Consider the following 14,518-nt stretch of genomic DNA (forward strand, 5'->3'; position numbering starts at 1 on the left):
TGTTCCCATGAGGCACAGGGTCAAGACTGATTTGCATATGGCTGGGTTCAAACTGGAATGGCATGGTGAGCAAAACAACTATGGATTTAGGCCCAGATCTCTGTACTGGGGTGAATGTATGGCATTGTTCTGCATTCTGTTGTTGTTTTTGCATTTGTCACGCTGAGTGGGACAGGTATACCCAGACGTGGGTCCCGTGCTCTCCATGCCACTGGAATCAAGCTATCCTGGCTGAAGAGGGGTGAAACCCTGAAACCGGTCCTAGGATGCTGGCTTCCAGTCCAGGGAGGACCTGGCTTGGCAGTTCGGGCTGGACTGTTCCCATGAGGCACAGGGTCAAGACTGATTTGCATGTGGCTGGGTTCGAACTGGAATGGCATGGTGAGAAAAGAAAATGATGGGTTTAGGGCCAGATCTCTGTACTGGGGTGAATGTATGACATTGTTCTGCATTCTGTCCATCAACTGTTGTTTTTGCATTTGTTACTCTAATCAGTGTCAGCGATAAATTGCCTATTTACATTTCACATGTTTTACTTAATCTTGCATTCCTTAAACATGTTTGTTACTTCCACACTATTGTGTTTTGCAGTTTTTTATAAAGCATATCTTGCATACTGCACACCATGAAACGAGTAACCTAAAGGTGTCTGTTTGAATTTAGGTTATGGTTGGGTTTTTATACTGTTCCACATTTGATAGCTTTGCAGTTCAGGCTTTAACAATGCAAGTTTCTTATGTTGCCTGTCAGTGAGCCATAAAAAGTATTAAAACAATTTGCCCATCCAATCGTTGGCCTCTCTGCAAAGAAACTGTTAATGTTCCGATTGTAATTGTGATTCTATGTGAAAGTGTGTTAAGGAGATACACAGCTGCTGAAAATTTGACAGGGCCAAAATAAAAGACAATACATTACTTGCAGATTAGTGTGTACAATGTAATTAGGGGAGGCTGGAGTGAGGAAGATGCAAGTAAATCCACACAGAAGAGAGTAAAGAGAGGGTGCTGAAGAGGAAAGAGATACATTTTGATATTGCAGATGGAGGATTTCAGAAAGATGTGTGTACAAAAAGTGTGTAAGTGTCAAAGAAGGAGACTGGAGAGGAATTTGGTGTTAAAGAAAGAACAGGAGTGACTGAGCCACTCTGATGAAGACTGCCCTTTCCATAGACTTTAGTAATGTCTAATTCACAGTCTCATATTTTCAGAACTGAATAATTTTCAATTCTAATTATTCATACCAAAATCATGGTTGTTACTCGTTTTTCTGATATTGCTGACAAGAACTGCAAATCGAACAGTTTTGGTTTGTTTTAGATGTATAGACATTATTGTGTGATATGTCTGGGCGTAATAATAGTAAGCTCACAGATGGGCACCGGAATAGTGGTCAGGTGGCACAGTATGTGAGACACATGATTCTAGTTCAGATGCCGTATTACACTAAAGCCGCATTTTCATTGTTTGCACTGGGTTTACCTTTTAAAAGGTGCGCCCAGCGCAAACAATGAAAATGCTCTGTATTACCATGTTAGAAGGTGGTTCTGACACTATAGGCCACCCGGATTTTTCACTTTTTGAGCACCTAATTGTTGAGCTTTTACTGTAGGAGAGCCTCATAAGTTGGGACTCACCCACAGTGAACTCACCATGAAAGAGCCTGAATGGGGATTTTACTGGTGTCCACCTGGCTTGACCAGGCCACTGCGCAACAGCTGGAGTAAGGGACACCGGGCTGGTTACATGCAGACACATGTGTACATGTGTGTGTACACGTGTAGGGGCTGCACATGGGAGATTTCTAGCGTGCGCAGCCTCGGAGCAGGTGCAGATAGACTGGTGTGGCAAGACTTATGCAGAATGGGGTGGTGACATGGAATAGGCTTTATACACTGGGAATAAACATGCCAGGGAAAGTCAGTGTGTTTTACTGTGTTTTTCACTTCATTATTCCCTTATGGGGATGTGGAGCCCAAGGGCTAGATTAACTTTCCTAAGGCCTACAGATTCCAGACACGCACTAAAGTCCACTGTAAGGGGTGTGAGAAGAAGTATTCTGCTGAGTCCAAAGTCATATTTGTACTGCTTTTGGGTCATCCAGAACTGTCATATTTCTCTGAGTCAGCCATAACCAGGCCCTGGCTGGGGGCTGACCTCAGTAGCCTGGATTGATGGCCTTTCTTCCCAGAGCGAAGACCTCCTCTCCACGAAGAAAAGATGGGTGGGACTACAGACTCATCCATCAGCAGCTATCACTGGGTGCCAGGCACCAGGCTGCACCAGGGAGGGAAGGTAGCGAGGGGGGAAGGGGCTTTCAGAGACCATGTGGCAGGAGACCATGGACAATGCTATCTTGAACCAACCCAGAGGCCTGGGCAGGAAGGAGGGAGCAGGGGCAGAGAAGTGTTGTGTCGCTGTGTGATAGGGTCAACAGAGCCCGCTCCCCAACTTCTAAAAAGAACTTGCACAGGAAGAGGAGCTCTCTCTGGGGCGTGGTCTGCTGAGGCAGAAGGTGCTGGAGCCTGGCGCAATGGGCAGTTGGAAGGAAGAACCTATGACTATCCCAAGATCCTGAACAGCACCAGGAGAAGAGACCAGGACCAGTGCGCAGAAGCAGGGGCCACTGCGCAGGCAGAAGAGAGGACCAGGAGGAGAGCCAGACAAAAGGCTGGCGCAGGGAGCCTGTGAAGACAGCTCCCTGCTGAATCCCCCCTCTCAGAGACCCAGAGGGCAAAAGAGAGTGCTCCCAGTGGCTGGGGAGTGCCACCAGGAGCAAGAAGAGACCAAGATCACCAAAATCGGACCCCTGGGGGCTGAGATATGCCCCCCAGAAGGTGGGCGACGTTTGACCTCTGCCATGACTGACGATGAAGAGCGTGGGGCTCCGCCGCCGATCCAGAAAATGACCCTGGGGTGAGTCAGGTCCCGGGGGCTGCTCCAAGAGAAGTAAAGTCGGGGTGCGCCATCGTGCACCCCGTGAAGGTACCCCCGTGGGGTGCCAGTTGCCCACCCTGGCCCCCGCCGAACAGAAAGCCGGGAAGCGCGAAGGTGTAGGGGAGGGGCCCGGGATCCCAACTCCGGACCCCGTGTGAAAAGGAGGAGGCGGGAGTGCCGTCAACCCCCCACGAAGAGGTCCCCAGGGGCCCGGGACCTCAACCACGGGCCCCGAAGCAAAGCAGGGGAGCGCCGTCGTGCTCCCCATGAAGAGGTGGCAGCAGGGTGCCAGGAGCCACCCTGCCCCCCCTGGAAGAAGCCAAGCCGGGGGGCAATGTTGCGCCTCCCGTGAAGATGGCCCAGGGGCCCAGGACCCCATCCCCGGGCCCAGAAGAGAAGGAGATGGAGGGGGGAGAGCCGCCGCACTCCCCTGCGGCCTCGGAACGGCAGAGGGAGTGCCGCTGCACTCCCGTGAAGAACCACCAGGAAGGAAGCCGGCACCGTGTCTGCCCGCTGGAGCGAGCAGACTGAAATGGCCTCACCGGCTCCCATGGCCACCCCAGAGGGTGCATGCCGAGCGGGGAGCTGGCGGGGGCAGCCGGGGGTGGGCTTCCCGGGCTGCCCTCCAACGCGGAGAGCCTGCGGTGGTCCCGGGACCCCGAACTCAAAGAGGAGGCGCCAGGGGCCGGGTGGGACCGGGCCCCCGAACGAAGGACAGAGCAGCCGAGGGTGGGTTCCCTGAGCTGCCATAGCTCACCTGGGAGTCCGGGTGGGGCCGAGCCCCCCACCGAAGAGGTGAGGCGGTGCGAGGAAACAGAACGGGCAGTGCGGCTCTCCCAGGAACAGCGGGGGAGCCGCTGCTCCAATATTCATGGCCAGGCACACGGAGCGCCCCATAATGCCTTGCAAGGCATGGGGACATCTACTGTTTTGAGCATTTGGTGGCCCCCCAGAGGAGAGGGGCCAACCCCTTTTGCTTGAGAGGTGCAGGGGGAGCTGCAGGGGGAACGCAGCCTCCCCCAGCATCGAGGAAAAGTCCCACCCTACGTTTCTAGGGGACCTGAAAGAATAACCCCTCAAGGGCTCAGCACCAGCATTAACACTTCCTGGGTTGGAACTTTCGTTCTACAGCTGGGGGTGTACTGTACTGAGAAGTGCATCAAAAGGTGAAAGGCTGAGCTGGGGAAGTCTGGAGAAGGGCATCCCCTGGAGGTGAAGAGGTGCAATTAAACCAGAAATGCATTTACTAACGTTATTTCTTTTAAAGGGACTGAAATTCACATGTGTAATGTGAAGTACCTGTGTAAGGTGATGTCATAAGCAAAGTGGGGTTATGTTGCCAGACATTCCTGCTAGGGTGTCTGACTGTATTTGCATAATCCTGTGATTTCATCTGTGATGCCTTTAGGGGCTGTAATTGCAATACATTTAATGATCCACAAATGTGATGAGTACTGTCAATCTAAATTCTAATGATCCACAAATGTGATGAGTACTGTCATTCTAAAGTTATGCTTACACATGTATTCTTGCTGCTGCGCTTAGGTGAAGAACCCAGACTGCTAGCCCTTAAGAGGTAGAGGTATATACTTAATGGTCAGTAGGAAATGCTCAGTCGGGGTTATGTGTCACCAAGGCAGGGTTACCTATTTTAAATGCTTGTTGAGGTAATGGGGTGAGTCGCCACTGGGATGGTGTCAATGCGCAGGGCCCTCACTCCAGGTTATGTTCAACTACCTGCATTGGGGGCAAGATCATGTGCATACATGGGAGTGGTGGTACTAGACCCCACCCACCCTGCTGGAGGAGTGGAGATGTTATGCAATGTCACAAAGAATTCCAACAGCTTATGTATATTTGTAAATTGGTGATTAGTATTGAGTAGTGTGTGTGTGTTTAATACATGTACTCTTACTTTTATAAAGCAAAGTACAGGCTGGACAATCAATTATTGAGTGTTATCTCTGCGCACCTGCAAATGGTGATTACTAGCCCACACCACCTCCCTTGAGTAAGCCTCAGACTGCTCTTCAACGCTACCCTCTGAGAGTCAGGCGCTACAATTGGGTGTTTGGTTCCCAGTGAAGGACAAATGCAATCATGTTATTTGTGCAGGCCTCACAGATACTGCCTCGTTTTCCAACATACCATGAATGCCTGTACCAAGGACAGCTATGAACTCGTGCTGCCCTCGGGGCAGCGCATTCCTGTGAAAAATTAAGTGGCTGCTTTGAGCTGGTGCATGTTTTCACAGCGCAGGTGGCACCTGCCTGCACTCTTAAAGGGGATTAGAGATCCCCTTGTAGGCGGGTGCAGTTAGTGACTGCACCCGCCTGCAAGGGACCCCCGTTCCCCCTTCCAGATGGCTGCTCTCAGGGAGCGCACTGACAGTGCGCCACCTTTTAGGTGGTGCACTGTCAGTGCGTTACCAGAGAGCTTCTTTGCCTCTACACCCGCGTCTGTAATACGGCATGGGCCCAGAGGCAAAGGGATTCCCTCATTTGCATGGAGCATGCCCCCATGCAAATGAAGGCACGCCCCCTGAAGATAGTGCTGGCGCTTTATGTGCGCCAGCGCCATCGGTATTACAGAAGGGGCCACACAAGCATCTGTGGCCCCTTCTGTAATACCAAAGTGCCCAAGGACGCATGTTGCACCACCGGGACACTTTCATAATGTGGCCACAGATGGTTTAAGAAGAATCCCTAATTACCTAGGCTACATGTCTTGGAAAGGGTTCCTAGTTAGCAGTTCTCAGGCCATGTCCCTTCTAGGCCCCCCTTTTTCATCTCACTTAAAGCCCTGTAGGAAGGGGGTTCCTGGGTCATTTCTGGAGGTGGGAGTTGGGGAGGAGGGTGGTTCTTTAGAAAATCTCAAGTGGGAGGGGTTGCATAGTGCATCTGTGGGGAGGAAGATTTCCGGGGACATCTTTGGGGCTAGAAGGTATTTACCAGAATCTCTCAAGGGAGGGCGAGGCCTGGGACTTCCCTAGGGGAGAAAAAAGCGAATTTCTTGGCCTTCTCTCTTTCCAGAAACACAGCACGCGTCTTTGTTCTCGAAGACAGTTGTGTTTTCCTCTGTCTGTACCAATAAAGAGGTTGTGGAGGAGGAAGATGTCCTTGAAAGGTGGTTAGTTTGAGTCAGTCACTTGAAAGTTTAGTGTCTCCTAATTGTATTGTATTGATTGTAATGTAGCATTTGTATAGCGCGTACTGCCAGTATGTGGGCTGCTAAAGTGTTTACCCTCAAACATGGAATGCTACACCATGTAGGGTGTGTAGTTGGGAGGGAGTTGTTTTTGTTTCGAGCCTGTATGGGAGGTGTTGTCATTTTCTGTGTGATGGCCACTGAAGTTACGGGACGCAGCACTTGCCAGTGTACATGAGAGATAGATGCGCAAATTATAAACATAACAAGGGCTAACGAGTTTAGATACAATGGCATTGCGGTGCTGTGCGGCTATACAGCAAAAAAAGGAGGCAGTCAGAGAAGAACCAGTAATCCATACAGGGACTTGCAACAGGTTGAAATGTGGTCAAATGAGTAAATGGATGCTAAAAGGGCAAGAATGGAAATGGTGACAAAAAATATCTGTACATCATTTTATGTGATTCATTTAATATTGTATGCTGCTGAACAAATACACTCGATGAAGGAGGACGAACTTGGAAGAGAAATCAAAGCTGGCAACCTGAACAGAACCAATAAAAACTTTAGAAGATCCAGATTCCGCTTAGACGTGCTAGGCCGAAGGTAGCCCAAATCTGAGTAGGGGTTCACACTCCAAGCCCCTCTCACTCGCGTGCAGCCTCTCAAAGGCAGACAAGCACCTTTCATGGGAACCCCTTGTTGGGTCTCAGTTCAGTAGGCGAAGCATTTGATAGGCTGCTGCCTAAACAGTGCAAGAGCCAATCAGCTTGCTTTGTGTTTCTCTGCTGTCCTCACTCATCCATGCATGCCCAATACTTTTTGTGGATCCCAAACACCCTTGTTCTTTCTTGTTTACATAAAGAGTCTTCTTCCTCCCCTCTAGAACAACTTCCAGTTTCATTATTAGCAGTGACTGACATTTCAGGGAAAAATAGACAATATAATGAAAGGAGAACTACCCTGCTTCTATTATTTTGACTAGGATAGCAGCAGTTCACACATTTGGTAGTTCTCTATTTGCTCAATGTTAGCCCTGCTCTACTTTGACCATGGAGTCTGAGTCAGTCAAATGTCACAGAGAACCATGTAAGGCTTAAGAGCTAAAAAGACAGAGCTATTTGCTTGCTCAACATCTAAATGGCCATATGGCCTAGGAAGAACTCATAGTGGTGTTAGGCATGTCTCCAAAAGGCCTAGCAGTTGGTGTGAAGGGTCTGAAAGGGTTGCTATCTAAAATACTGTAAGGCTAGGGCGAAGTCTTGCAAGGCCTGCCTATGACACGACAGGTTAGTCATTAGGCTGAGGTGAAGCCAGTCACATCTCAGGGGATCAACATAGAAGAGCCCTTCAAACAGTGTGTGACTATATTTTACGTCAGACATATCTGAAAACAAGCACTGGCAAAGCCAATAGGTCTGGATTTCTGTTTGGGAAAGTGTTTAGTAATACATAACTTTTTGTATGCAGCTCCCAGCATTACTAGTAAGAAAATAGCAATCATAGCAATACAACGCTGGGAATGGGGACCCTTTCCTGACCAGCTGTATCAGCTTAGATAAAGTGCACCCTCTAACAAGAATGCAATTAAATGGTGTCAGGAGATGAAGTTTGCAGTGCAAGTGGTGAACTTCAAAATCAAGCCAGCAAAACAGTTTATAATAGATACTTTTGACAAGGGGCCATTATTTTCATTGTGTCTTTAAGAAAGTCTATGTGCATGCGTGTCTGTCCTACGTGATACAAAAAAGCTGTATATTGAACAGTATTTTACTATGACATCAAAGCAAGACAAGTTAAAGCCTAAAGGTGATGAGTGTATAACGCTCAGTGGTCTTTTCAGCAAAATACATACATCAAACAGCAGGCACTGGTTATAGCCTAACTAAAGGATTACTTGATTGTGAGACTCGAAAAAATATAATTATTCTATATATTTTTATAGTGCTTTACGTCCATGACAAAATAGCAAATCTCTTCACTTTGCATCAGGTTCCCGAGCACCCTTATATCGGACAAGCTGTCGAAAGTTTGTGGGATTCAATCAGAGTGAGTGGCTGGCCCAGCTAGGCTCTGAATAGATGCGATTAAGGACTAGGAGATTAGGAACATTTCTGAAGCGGCCCTGGGCCTAGAGAGTCAGTCATACATTAATCTTGCTTCCGAGTGGCCAGTAGGCCAGAGAAAGTAATTCATCATAAGCAGGTAAGCTGAGAAAAGTTAACCACATGTCAGACTAAACCTGGCTGTGTCACTGCGAGGTGTGAAGGGTCAGTCACGTATCTGAGAAACATCTGAATAGCCACTAGGTTTCTGAAAAGTCAGTCAAGTCACGCTTTTGAATAGACGGGGGCACTAGAGAGAGTCAGTATTGTTACCGCTAATAGCTGGGGAGAGTCAGGCACAGGAAAGAGTAGCTTTTGGATTGCCAGTAGAGTCCAAGAACGTTTGTCGGGTTAGACCAGCATTTAGGCTGTTGTAAGCCTCAGGCAGTCTCGAATATATGTCAGCCAGGTCTGACAGGTCGCATACTGCGTCTGACCTCTAGACCTTGGAAGTTTTCCCAGTCCCTCTATTTAAAAAAATATTTATATATATATCCCTGTGTTTTAGTGATAGTAAAATGTCCAAAAAATGATCTGTTTTAGGTGTTCTTCGTTGTTATCCAGCGGAGAATGGTCTAACAAAACTAGGACAAACTTTAAGAAGATTTAAAGATTGCATCAATGGGGTAGGCTAATGCATCTCCCCCAACAAACATTTGGGAATACAAAAAAGGGCAAGAAGTGTTTTCCATGCTCATTGGGTCAATACCTGTGGGCCCGATTCTCAGAAGTAATCTGAGACAAAATCCTAAACTTACTACTTTTGGTATTCACAGAAGGCATTCAGTAGTAGTAAAGTTAAGATTTTGTCTTAAGTCTGTCTTCAGTCTGTCTTAAGTCTGTCCTAACTTTGTCTTAAGTTTGTCTTAAGTCTGTCTTAAGTCTGTCTTAAGTCAAACTTAAGACAAAATCCTAACTTTACTACTACTAAATGCCTTCTGTGCATACCAAAAGTAGTAAGTTTAGGATTTTGTCTCAGATTAGTTCTGTGAATCGGCCCCACTGACTGTAACAAAATAAGACATGAGACAAGTTTTACATGGGTCATGGATCTGCTCATAAACTCCAATGAGCTCTTCTTCTTCTTCTACACTCTTATCTCAATGAGCACCATTCAGTTCTTCCCCTGCATTTTCTTCACCAAAGGAGCTGCTTCCCTTGCACACTCTTTACCCAAGGAGCTCCAGTGAGTTCTTCTCTAGTTCGCTCCTTCTCTAAAGGAGTTCCAGTGAGCTTTTCATTCTCTCACATTCTTTGCACAAGGAGCTCTTTCTTCCCTGCACGTTCTTCTCACAAGTAGCTTCAATAAACTCTTCACCTCCTTTGACTCTTTATACAAGGAGCTCAATTTTGCCTAGAACATTCCTCCTCCAAGAAGCCCAAATGAGCTCTTCTTCTTTTGTGAACTCTTCAACCAAGGACATCTAATGAGCTCTTCACCCTCTTGTACAGGGTTTGTCTGTGGTGCTCCTTCTGCTCTCCTATATTGATAAAATCAGCTTTGATGAGTTCCTTATTCCTTCATGTGTTAGTCCAAGGAGCTTTGTAGAGATTTTCAGCACTTGTGCACTTTTCTGTTAAGGAGCTCCTTTAAGATATATCCTCTATGTGCTTGGTACCCTAGGAGTTCCAATTAGCCCTACTCTGCTCCAAGTAGGAGACTCTGCATCCATGGAGGTCTTGATCTAATTCCCCCTCTTCTCCCACAGAAACCTTATCCACTGCAAAGTCTTCAATCATGAAGCTTGATTGACTTTGAGCTCTTCATCTCCCTGCATGCTCTATTCATAATGAGCTCATTTTTAGGTTTCACCTACAGGTCTCTTTTAGCTGTCTGTTTATGAATGATCACTTGTGATGCCTGCCATCTTACATAGGTAAATCGAGAGGGGGGGGGGAAATGGTGCCCACGTCAGTGTTTGTGTGTGTTATGTGCATACACTATCACACATGCTCTGGTTAACAGGGTGGTGCAGCCACTGCTGGCATTTTTTTTCTTTTTTCCGCTCTTTTTTTGTTTGCAAAAAGCAGTGACAAGGCCAATAGATCGAAAAGGAGATACATATTGGTTTTGCCATTGCTTGTTCGTATTTTCCTCTTTACTCAAAGTGCTTCAATGAGGACTCGATTCAGCATGTCTTGTGCACTCTTGCCCCAAGGACCTCCACAAAGCTTTTCAGTCTCTCCTGTGGTTTTGGCCAAAGGAGTACCTCCTGTCCTCATGCCCTCTTTACTCAAGGTGCTTCATCAGCTGTTCTGAGCACATGAGCATCTATATTTGCCAAACCAGAGAGAACCAATCCTGTGAGAGGCTAGACTGACTACAGCTTGAGACAGTTTTAGTTTAACTATCGGAGAGAAAAGCTCCAAGCTGTAGGGGGCAGGGTCTTTTCACCAGGGGAGAGGGCGTCTTCCTGGCAAATCTCTGAAGGAGGAATACATTTCCTTGGGTATCTCTCTGAGTAGGGGAATTTACTGTGGCATTTCTCAAATGAGTGCCCATTTCATGAGCTACAACATATGCTTTTCTTCTTGCATGCAATTTTTTTCAGTTGTAAACAACAGGGCAGGGTAGCGGTGTCTCCGAAGGAAGACAGCCTAAGTCAGTCACATGTCACGCTGGTGCCTTTGGATATTGTGCATGCTGAGTCAGAAATGTGTGAGAAACATGTGAAAGGCTGTGTGTAGGAAATTGGGTTACTGGTTGAGGGGGTTGAGACCCTACTCAAGCAGTAACTACAACTCTTGCCAGGGTGAAACACTAGCAACCCCAAATTAACCTGTGCTTAACTCTCTGGTATTTTGGCACAAATCAGTCAGTCTTAATTTAGAGGTAATGTGCCAAGTATTTATATAGGACTTTAAACAGTAATAATGATCTGAAGCACACATAGAAAGTGGAATATGCTTCAGAGGATTGGTTTTGTGTTGTTCCTGCACAAAAACAATCCTGCTTGCAACGCAGGCACCCTTGCACCATGGTGCAAAAGTGCCTGCATTGGTGCTAGGCATCTCACTGTGCGCCAGGGCTGGGTAAAAGGTAGGAATATACTGTATTGTGTTAACTACAGTGCATTCCTGTCCTTTCCCTGAAGTGCAGCAAGGTGACTTGCTGAGCTGCGTTACTTTTTAATAAATAGGCCCCTAAATAATTAGCAGGTATCCTACTTGGTGTGCCAGGATTTGCATTGGTCATTGCTAGACCTTCACACCGCTGCTTGTGAGAATTATGTGAACTTGACGGCTAGGATTTTTAGTAGTGCCTCTATCAGGTTGGGTGGGGGTAAACCTGAGCCAAGGCGAATATGTTCAAGGACAGCTGCAAATTACAAGGAGAAGTGGGAGCTGCCTGTAAGAGAAAGCTGATTGCAGCAATGCATTTCCCAGAGGAAAGCGTTCCTTGTAAAGCCGTAGGGCCATCTTCCTGATACCTTGGATCTGTGAAACGGATTTCGTTTCTTAACCCTGCTGGAGGTGCTGCATCTGCCTTGCGAGACAAAGCCAACTGCTGTTGAATGGGCTACTGGGTGTGTTCCCCTGCCATAGGATGTTATCTAGAAGTGAAGACCACTAGTGTGCAGGAATGACTAAGATCTAGGATTTGTGGGGAAAAGGAGGGAAGGATAAGCATTGCAGAAATCCTTGACAGAGATCCGTTTCTATGTGGTTAATTTGTAAAAAAAAGATGAGTGCTGGGGCTCTCGACAGCTTTCACAAGCCCATTTCTTCTGTTAGTGCTCCATAAAACAAAACCATCTACTTACTAACTTGGGGGCATATCTACAAGGCGGCGATAAAAAATTATCGCCGCTTTTGCGGCCGTTTTCGGCCGAAAAGCGGCGATAATTTTATCACTATATCAGCAAGGTCACTCTATCGCGTGAATCCTTGCCTTAGCGCCTGTTTTCTGAACGCCCAGCGCTGCATCTCTAATGAGATGCAAAGTGGGCGTTCCTTCCTGAAATAACTGGAGAAATGTCGCTAACCGACATTTCTCCAATTATCAAGGGAATCGCTAACAAGCATAGCGATAAGAAAAGTAGTTGCTTTTCAACTGACTTAGCCATGATATCCTATGGAAGGTGGATATCAGGGCTAAGTCTGCCTTGCCCTATCAGCAAGCTATCGCCAAACGTGCGATTATCGCTGGATTTCCAGCGTTAATCGCACAGTTGGCAGCTTGTGCGTTGAATTTTATCGCTTTGGAGATAAGCGTTGCTGATAGCATGCTATCTCTGCGATTAAATTCAGCGTTGGCCGGCGATAGTTATCCTCGCGTTAAGAGCGCTGAGCGATAATTATCACCTGGCCTTGATGATATGCCCCCAAGAAAGTGGGGGAGGTTGTGGCGTAATGGCCACAGCTGGGGAACCAGGTTTGAGTCTCGGTGTCAGCTCAACATCCTGTGATTCTGGGCAAATCACTTAATTTCCCCCTGCCTCCCAAAAATGTCCTTAACTTGTGCTCATGAAAAGCGCCAGTGTTGATGATTAAGTGCCAGTGCTGATCACCGGAAACCACCGGCTCTGACCATGACACCTTGCGTCCAAGTAGCCCCCAGAGGACTCCGAACATGACATGTATTGGTCAGCATTCCTGACTTAAAAGTTGTCAGTGGGGTTTGCCAAGTGAGGAAACTGAACAGATCCCCAAAACTGTTTAAAAATCCTATCAATGGTTGTGTAGATACCTGCTTATAAAGCTTCACTTTGTGAGAGACTTTGTTGCGCCCACCGCTCTCGGAGAGGCGTTGTGATGGGCCCAGGAATGGGCAAAGTTACCTTGTTTGGTGGACTTTAAATTAAGGCTCTCAATAGTGTGCCTCAATGGGAAACCTGAACTACCTTCAGCAGTTTTATATATAGACTTTTGAAGTACGGGCAGCTTTCAAATATCTTCACCTCACTGAGCAGTTTCAAAAATATCACACTTTAAAGAGAGATGCCCTTTGAAGAGCGTGACTTTGGAAATTCCAAAAACGCATTCAGTGGTGTCAGAAGCAGTAACACATGCTTATTTAACTAGCTGCCCCATTTTCACCTTTGTGACCTAGGAATTCCAGTGCACAGGCACTGGACACAACATTGGGCCCTCACTGGACTGCAGCTTTTAAGGTCGAGCCTGGGCAGCGCATGCGTTGGGGCATGCTGTATTGGAGTATGGAATAGAAGCCCCGACCACTCTCCGCCCATATTTGAGATTGGCTTGTGTCATTGCCCTTAGTAAATGCATGCTTCTGATTCTGTCTTAGGCTTGTTAGTCCCTCCTCAATACTGCCTCGTCTTCATTTGTAACCTCCCATGAAGACTGGCCATTTTAGTTCGGTTGTTACATGGTATGTCTTTTTAGGTCTTTAAGCACTATTTTCTTTAACAAGTTTCTCCTTCAACAAGCACGACATGCTTTCCTGCAACATTCAGCATGCCATGCCTGCTTTCACTTTCTGAGCAGCCGGTACAATGGCGGCCGCTTCTTTGAATAGGACTTGAATTTACAAGATTTGAGTTATTGGCATTGAAAATGACAATGCCTTTTATTTATGTGTTATTTAGTAAAAAAGATAAATAAAAGGCATTGTCATTTACAATGTCAATAGCTTTAACTCTCACAGTATGTTGACCCGCCTTTTGCCTTTGAAAAGTTGTGGCTGTTTGTAGGCAAGAGGACACTGTTTTGTTTAGGAGGGGATTGTTACCAGGCCCGACAATGATGGAAAGGCTCTAATACAGGAGAGCAGGGGAAGCCTGACGAGTCAGGTGTCACATCCCTCCCAGAAGTACAACAGCTTCAGACCGCAATCCTGTCTACGGCTATAGCCACTCTGTTGATGTACCTTGAGTGACGATGGGACCATGAACTGGCTTTTAGGGGCGTAGCTGCCATTGATGCAGCCTGAGGGGCCCACCCAACCCTGATTATTGCTGTAATTTGTCATTCAAACAGCAACCAGGTGGCCAATTGCCATCCTTGCACTAGTGCCACAGTGTATCACTGCGGTGTTTTGCCTCTCTACCTCAAGCAATCCCCGTCACTGACCCAGTTCAGGAAGGATCTCAAGATCTGACTTTTCGACTGAACCCCAGGGCCCAGATGGGTTAGCCACCAACCCGTCCCTTCTCAGCACCTTGAGACCCTCACGGGTGAGTAGCCGCGCTACACAAACCCCTGAATGATTGATTTTGAAATGTAGTCAACCATGATGACTGTGAGTCTTGTACTTGTTTCTGCTTTGATATATCCTAAAGTACTGGCTTTGATGAGGTGTCTGCATTGCTCCCATCCTCCAGAGCAATATGTATGTTTCAATGAGTTTGGTGCTCTTTAAGTGCTTTA

Source organism: Triturus cristatus, chromosome 3_1 (assembly GCF_964204655.1).
Source record: "Triturus cristatus chromosome 3_1, aTriCri1.1, whole genome shotgun sequence".
Classification (NCBI taxonomy): Eukaryota; Metazoa; Chordata; class Amphibia; order Caudata; family Salamandridae; genus Triturus; species Triturus cristatus.